This window comes from Sinocyclocheilus rhinocerous, unplaced genomic scaffold (assembly GCF_001515625.1).
Source record: "Sinocyclocheilus rhinocerous isolate Xijiao unplaced genomic scaffold, SAMN03320098_v1.1 scaffold1085, whole genome shotgun sequence".
Taxonomy (NCBI): domain Eukaryota; kingdom Metazoa; phylum Chordata; class Actinopteri; order Cypriniformes; family Cyprinidae; genus Sinocyclocheilus; species Sinocyclocheilus rhinocerous.
The window spans coordinates 1,135,119-1,143,815 of NW_015659401.1; the positions used below are offsets into that span (position 1 = coordinate 1,135,119).

Consider the following 8,697-nt stretch of genomic DNA (forward strand, 5'->3'; position numbering starts at 1 on the left):
ATGGAAGAGGCGGATCGGGAGTAATTCGTGTATTAAAGTGACAGAGATATATTTAGTTCATAATATTTAGTGCCTTATAACAGTGTTTCCCAACCGGAGTGCCGTCTGTCGAGAGCAGGGGTGCCGTGTAAAAAATCCTTTTTTAATATTTTTAAATTGCTAAAATGTTCAAAAAAGCATCTATTATATCGAAGTTAGAAATTCAAATATTGTGACAAAATTATTTTGTAGGGTGCCACAAGTTTGTTAAAATTTCCAAAGGGTGCCGCGACTAAAAAAAGGTTGGGAAACACTGCCATATAAAATGCCAGTACACTTTTTTATAAATGTATTAACTGCTCCAGCCTTCATTTACAAAATAAAAGATAAACAATGCTTAAGTCAAGCAGTACAGGACACATTTAAGATCATATTATAAACAAAAATACAATGTTAAGGACATTTAAGTGCATATTATAAACAAAAATGCAATGTTAATCTAAAGACCAAAGGTTAAGATAAGAACTTTAAGTTCAGCTAATTATTTCATTGCACTACCAACAAAAGAAAGTTTACTTTTTTATTTTCGTTGTGCTACCTAGAACATTTGTCACATAGTACAGCAATGAAGCATACCTGCAACGAAAATGCAATGTTATGAAATGAAATTGCAGGGAGGAACAGCAACAAGAAGTGTTTACATAACAATATTGTGTTCACCCTAAAAACAAACTAAATTCATCTGCTTGCAATTGCGCATGGTAAATTTTCCACTCAAAATTTCTGATCTGGCAAAGTAATTATCTGCTGCATAGCAGGGAAGTCTTTAATACTTTGTACAACAGTTATTTCAAGTCCTTGAATTTTATTGACAGACTGATTTTTTAAATATATATATATAGGTTACATAGTTACGCCAGTAGGCGGCGACCAGTGAATCACGCACTAAACACCATCTAGTGTACGTATGGAACACTACTAACACTTAACAGAAGAATTCTACTTCATACAAAAATATATAACATGAGACTTTACAAACAGGGACACATTTCACACAACGAATGACGACGTGAGCACTGAACTCACATTTGTAGGTGTTTTCTGTAGTATAAGAAGCGCCATCATCTACCATTCCGTCCGCGACTCGAGCCGGGTAAAGTTAAACCCACCACTTCCGCTACGTTTCAGGGCACGTGGCGAACGTCGAGTGCAGTGTGTTTTTTTGTTTTGTTTAATAGGTTCGTCATGCAGGTACACGAAATTCACTTTTGATTGCAGTTTTCAGTGTGAACACACTACTCACATTATTTATAATATATGTATGTATGTATGTATGTGTGTTCTCAAAACAGGCAATGTTCTTTTTTTAATCAAATGTTAATTCCTGTCCCAGTCACACGTTTTTGGTTAAATAAAGATTACTCACACTACCAAAAAAAAATGTTTACATTTCCAAAATAATAACTCAAGGCAGTAACAATTTAAACAAAATATTTTATTTGTGAACCATTATGTTCAGCTATTCTTGTTTTAACTTTTAACTATTTTTGAATTATTCGGTTCATCAGTCATCAAAGCTCAGTAAATATTGGTCACAGACACAATTCAACAAGCTGATTTATCACTTAAAATTCCCACAGATCATGTTTTCAGTCCATTTTAAGTCTTATTTTGATGTAACAAAGTGAATATCTAAGTATGTGAGTTGTTTACTTTTTAAAATGAGTCTTTCCATTAATGCCATATTGTTCATTCAGACTGATTCGCAAACGCGGAACGCGCATGAACAGGCGGGATTTATATTCATTCAAAATTTATCAAATGCGTGAATGTGTGATTATTAGTAATGAATGAATCATTGTTTCAAACATCTTCAATCCTGCAGATATATTTTTTTATCTTTAATTATTCGATATTTTCTAATTCCTTTTGCTATTATGGAATACTAATCATTAGATCTTATTTGTTTGATCAGTTTCAAGAAAAACGATCATGGAACAGCAGTGCCACCATCCGTCCAAGTGCTTATTAGAAGACTTTCAAGTCCGATAGTGCAATAGTGGAAGAAATTTTGTGCTGAGATACAAGACGCCAGTCGTTTGAAGACTGCGTGGGATTCACTGCTTGGGACTAAATTCTGTCAGGAATTAGTTATCCGAACGATTACTTCGGAAATAGCAGAATATATCTTAAGTAAAAATCTGCTTTTTAACATTAATATTTCCGCCTGACGTCCTATGCAATGAACAAATTAATTATTCTTTTTGTTGAGTTGTGCATCATTTATCAGACTCTGGGTGATTTCGCTGAGGGTAAGACATCTTTATATTCTCATTCTTTATGAAACCGTAATCTTCACTGGATTGAACAGCGCAGTGTTATTTTTGTAGAGTACAGAATTGAAACTTTCTTGACCGTTCAGCTGTGATTTTGTTTACCTTTGCACTGAAGTTACGGACTATAAGATCTTAGTGGAGAAATGGAGATTTTATTTTAGCTTTAAGGAACGAATTGAATATAAAGACCTTCATAAATAGTAGTATGCAGGCTAAACTGACAGACTAAGCAACTTTTAAATATTGTTTGTTAATTCTGTTTTAGTCGTGCTCCTTTTCCCTCCAGCTTGATTCTCAAAGCCCCATTGTCATTCAATTGCCCACTAGTTTGTCTGAATGATTCCAGGGGAATAAGTCACGTACATTTGGCTAAATGAGCAGTTTTTACAAAACATAGACTTAAAGATACTTTGTTTCATCCTTGATCACTATTTGATGTATAATTTCCATAATGTCTAAACAGTTGTAATTATAACCTAGTGACCCAGTAAATGACTGAGTGTGAGCTCACCATCTGTGTCAAGAGCCCTAATTTGAACTACAAAATGAAGAACTTTACCTCTGTCATCTCTGGGTCGATTGTCCCACTGTGGAAGCCAAACAAGCAAGCAAGAAAGAAATATCTTGCCATGTATATGCTATGCAAGTGAATTGATTATTCAAAACAAATGGCTGTTCATAGGAGCTTGCATATTTATGTAATTAAAAGAGCAATGAGGTTTGGCTTTCTGCACAGTTCCAAATAGTTTACGAAAATGAGAATCAAATAATTTGTGAAAATGAGAACAACATTTTCCTCACACAAACTGGAAAGTTTCCCCTTAAGGACAGCTACATAATGTTTTCCAGGTAGTGTAAAGCAGTGTGGGTATTGACAAATGTTGAGTCACGGTCTTGGTATGTTACAACTCTTTAGTTTAGACTGTAGGCAGCTGCAGTCAGTCTCTAGGAGTATGAATTCTACATTTATATATTTAAATGAATGTATTTAAAATCTGGCCATCTGTCGATAATGATTCCTTGCCTAAAAACTCAAGACTCTGGGACTCCAGCACCCTATAGGACAAACGGTTTGTAAATTGGATGGATATTTAGGCCTAGGCCTGGCAACATCTTTGCATGCCGTTGTCCTCTTTCCATATCATTAGCTTAGATTCCAATCTTCTTTTGCTCAGACATGTCTAATTTTTTTGTTTGTTTGTTTTTTACAACTTAAATAGTAAGAAATACTAGTCTCTATAAAATTATTTTCAAAGATCTTAATCCAGTAAACATGGACTTGGAAACCCTGACTTGGCTGGATCTTCCGTTTTCTGTGTGCAGGGAGCAGCACCTTTTGGCAAATGCAATTTCGACATTGGTTAAAACAATTCTGTCCTAGATTTCGGCTGACATTAATACATACTGTACAGTATTGAACTTTGTGTTTTTAAAGCTCCCTTAAACAATCTTCTTAGTATATTTTTCCTGAAATTATCCTTTTATTTTTAGGTTAAGCTCATGGTTATAAACTGAAGAGTTCCCCCAATGAGTATTAAAGAGGTTTGTGTATGTGAAACCGGAAAAACGTGTGTGAGAGGAAAGAATGATGATGGTGGTTGTGCTGCTTGGAAACAAAAACAGGGGTGGTTGGGGATCATTTTTTAGTGGTCGACCGATATATCGGCCGATATTTGGATTTTTTAAAAATATCGGCCGATAAGTTTTTCTGTTTGGCCGATGTGTTCGAGGCGGGACTTTTATTTTGACGGCGCTGAGAATGGTAGCGCTTGAGCGCACACAGCTCACATTCTTCCTCTTGTTCGCCGTAGTCGTTCAGTTCTGTGTAATATGGATAGAAGTCGATCTAATAATCAGATAGAACTGTTAAACAAAGGTATTAAATTGTATACAAAAAAGTATTATAACAATTGCTTTAATATTATTAGTAACTTGACTGGAGACGCACGATCGACAAACTTTAAATTATTGATTTCAAAATATGCTGCACTTTATGCATTTGCCCACTGTCATATTCATGTAATTTTTTTCCGTGCTGTATGTAAAATGAGTGTTACCTTGGCTTTATTTAAAAAAAAATAAAAAAGATTCCCAATGCACAAAAACTGAATACGGAGTACCCTGTTGGTTACAGTGTTAGTGTTTACTTCCTTTTTAATTAGATTTTTATTATTAATATTTATTTATTTGTGAAAAGTGCTTTGTCTTCTAAAGTATAAGTACATTTATTTTACACAATTATTTTTAATCCATTTTCAAATGATTTCACATTTCTTAAATATAAATTAAAATAAATACAATTATATCGGCTTTATATCGGCCACCCTGCTTTCCAAGATATCGGCGTCGGCTGTCAAAAAACCCGTATCGGTCGACCACTAATCTTTTTCTCTACTGCTGAGGCCACAGGATACTAATGATGCAGCTGATTTGTTGCTATGATGTGCAGGCCAATATTTTGACTCAGTCTTTTGGAAAATTAATTTTAGAAGACTTTTTTTTAGATCAAAGCTTCAGGTTTTATGTTTGCTATTTTAGGCTCAGCATCTTCTTACCATGACACCAATGAAGTTGTGCATGAGGACGAGACTTATTACACCCCTCAGTTGGACTACAAACGTAAAAATACACTCACAAATTATACAATATGACTAATTGCGAGATGCTACAGTTACTTAAAAAAACATTTTTCCATTTTTGCCGTCAGATCCGCAGTGGTGCCATGCACTTAAGCTGTCCAATGGGGAAGTGTCCTGTTCTTCTCCTCGAGGCGGGCACCACCGGGTAACTCGCTGTTTGCTCTCCTGTGATCGAGGATATAAACGGCTGGGCCGATCATCTGTGCAGTGCATGCCCAACCGCCGCTGGTCTGGATCCGCTGTCTGTCGAAGTAAGTATACTTAAAAGGTGTCATAATAATTGTGTCAGAGAAACTAGCTCTTTGATTCAGAAACATGTATTAGGCAGCTGCTGCAGAGTACTTGGCAATCTATCCTTAGTTGAACCATGTGTTTATATTATGTCTGAATCTCAGAGATACGTTGCCATGTTCTGCCTCTGATTGACCACAGTATGTACAGTTGCACCCGTGGTTTTGTGGTAGACTCCAGGTGTGACAACAACTGCTATGAAGGCTACCAGATTGAGGGAGATCGCTACCGGATGTGCCAAGAAGAGGGAACATGGAGTGGCACAGAACCGACGTGTGCAGGTACATTTGGAAATGTAGGCATTCATTGATAGATTGCAGATGCTATAATATCATTATTTAGGCCAGAGAGAAGACGTTGTAACAATGAATACAAATTACATTGTTTCAGATCATGACACCCCCAAGCTGAAATGTCCTTTGTCCAGAGTGAAGGTAGCAGAACCAGGAAAAGTAACTGCCATGGTTTCATGGGAGCGTCCTGTTTCTAAAGATACCGCTGACAGAGCACTACAGTATGTGCATCACATTTTTATGAAAGCCATCTAACTTCCTCAGTGTCAAAGAGGCAACTTGTAAACTGCATTTTTGTCATCCTTTATCAGGGTCTTGCGAAATGGACCGGAGTCTGGATCCGACTTTCCTGAAGGAATACATGTAATTCGATATAAAGTCTCTGACCAGGCTCGCAACACAGCCACATGCAAATTTACAGTGCATGTTGAAGGTAAAGCCAGTATAATATTTTGATTTGCTTCTGCTTGAAAGTGTTAAAGGGATAGTTTACTCAAAAATGAAAACGGTGTCATCATTTACTCACTTTTATGTTGTTTCAGACTTTTATGACTGGTGTAGAACACAAATATTGAACCCCACTGACTTTCATTACATGAGACATTTTTCTAAATATCTTCTTTTGCATTCCACAGAAAAATAAAGCCATGAGTAAATGATTACAGAATTTTCATTTTTGGGTGAACTATCCCTTTAACCATATTTAATATTATTAAAATATGACTTAAGGTTTTAACTCCCTTCTCTAGATCCAGTCAGCTGCATTTTCGTTGTACTATACAGTGGTATATATGTCTTAAACTGAAAGGTTTTTTTCCCCTCAGTGAGGCGATGTCCAAAGCTAAAGCCACCTATGCATGGCTATCTGATGTGCTCATCTGATGGCAATAATTATGGGGCTGTATGTGAATACCATTGTGATCCTGGCTTCGAAAGGACAGGTTTTGCAACTCGCGTTTGTCAACTCAACCGCAACTGGTCCGATGAAGCAGCTCAGTGTGTATGCGAGTATGTGCTTGAGGTTATGTGTATTTTTAATTGAAACATACATTCAAATATTTTTCTCAAATTGTTGTGTGAAATGTTTGCTTTATCTTTTAGTAATGGACATAAAAACAGATGTCAGGTCTGCTGGTGCTCTGCTTGACCAGTTTTATGAAAAGAGAAGGCTTCTTGTTGTGTCTACTCCAGATAACGCTAACCAGAAGTACAGGCTTCAGAATATTATGCTACAGGTAATATAGATACTTCCTTGATTAAAGCAAAAATAATCTTAAGAAAGGAGAGTTACAATCTCATTACGAAGCATACCTATATGACTGTGGGAATGTTCTGACACAGAAAGCTGAGTGTGGTCTGGATCTGCGACGGTGATCGAGCTTTTAGGAACTCCACCTCGTGCAGTGGGCCAACACTGTTATCAAAGAACAACAACTAGAGCCTGAAGTCATAGAGGGACTTAGGTAACTTACTGAGTATCTACAGTAGTGTTTACATGATAAATACTGTTGTATTTAAGGACTTACATGGAAGTCATACTGGCAGATGACAACGGCAATATTACAAACAAATACTCAGTCAACATGAAATTAACCATATTTACTTTTTTAATGTCCTGCAGGTTCCCAATTGATAAAATCAAGTCTAAGCTTTCTCATTGTATAATCAAATATCATGGGATGAAAACCAAATTTAATGCTGACTTTAAGTTCCAGGAGAGACATATTGACCAGTCAAGACCAGACCTTATTTTGATAAAAGCCACATTAAAATATCTTGGACAAAACACTTTCATAAGGTTTTGCAACAACAGGGACTCTATACTGAAGGAAAATGTTTTGTTGATTCTCTCCACTATGCATGTGTGTTTCCAATCTAAAAGTGGTAAATTATTGTTTGCATGTGTTTTTTGTTTGTATGTAACAGACAGGCACTGCATATATCTACAGCGTACTTCACCATGGTGCTGCTGGACGAGTATGGTGTGGATCGGGAGCGCTTTGTTAACCCCACCACCTCTGATGAGCTCTACTCATATGTAGAGGAGTATCTCCTCACAGAGGAGCTAGAGAGACTGGCGATGAACAGGGACTTCTGTGACTGACCTCGGTCTGATCAACTCCAGATCTGATGTTGTGGGTGGGAGTTTTCTTTATAGCGACAGGCACCTCAAGAGCCTGTTTCCTAGACAAACAATCATTTAAAACGACATACTGCAGATATTATTCACGGAGAATCACAGCTGGAAATGTGATTTAGTCTGGAACGGGTTTTAATCTGCAAGTGGAAAACTGCCAGGTGGGGTTGCACAAGAAACATATTCCTAAGAAAAATAATTTTAACCATCTATAATTGAGTGCACAGCACACAATGTGGATTCTTAAAAATATGTAATATTTATTAAATGCTGGTATTTCTGTGTAGCTCCTAAAAAGAAGGTGCTCACAATGGAGTAAATCAGCATTATGACATTAAAATACATTGCGTTTAAACATGCACATTTTGGGCCGTACATTAAGTGCACATTTAAAACCAAAGTGTTATTCAAACTAAAACATTTACGGTCTCCAAACATTCATTTTTAAGAACACGATTCAAATGATGTTGTATTTGAAAACATCCGTTCAGCTGCAACATTTAAAGGAAATAAATATCATTAACATATACACACTGCACATTTCCACATCATTATTAGTGAACTGCCTTAAATGTTTAAAAAAATATAAAAGATGCATTAACCTAAAAAGACTTTAAAATATTACTGTGATGCAGTAATGTTCTCATATTGCACAGCTGTAACAGCAACACACAAATGTGGAATGTGTAACCCCCTGTGGCTTGAGGGGGGTATTGTGCAGCATCTTTACTTGCCGTTTCCCATGGACGAGCGCAATGGAAGAGTGCCCTCTGCCCAAGAGTCGGGGTACTGCATCATCTTCTTCCACAGCAGGATCTCCTCCCTGGTGGAGTCTGCCATCCACTTTTCCTTTCCCTCCTTGATAGTCACTGTGCAAACATCAGTTTAAAATGACTTGAATATTCTCTCTCTCTCTCTCTCTCTCTCTCTCTATATATATATATATATATATATTGTATATATCTACGGCATATTTCACCATGGTGCTGCTGGATGAGTATGGTGTGGATCGGGAGCGCTTT

The 8,697-nt window shown here is 36.7% G+C and overlaps 1 pseudogene; it reads left to right on the forward strand.

Annotated features, from left to right (window-relative positions):
* The first annotated feature begins 2,221 nt into the window (after nucleotides 1-2,221).
* LOC107723806 (sushi repeat-containing protein SRPX2-like) lies at nucleotides 2,222-8,600 on the forward strand (annotated as a pseudogene).
* Nucleotides 8,601-8,697: the final 97 nt, after the last annotated feature.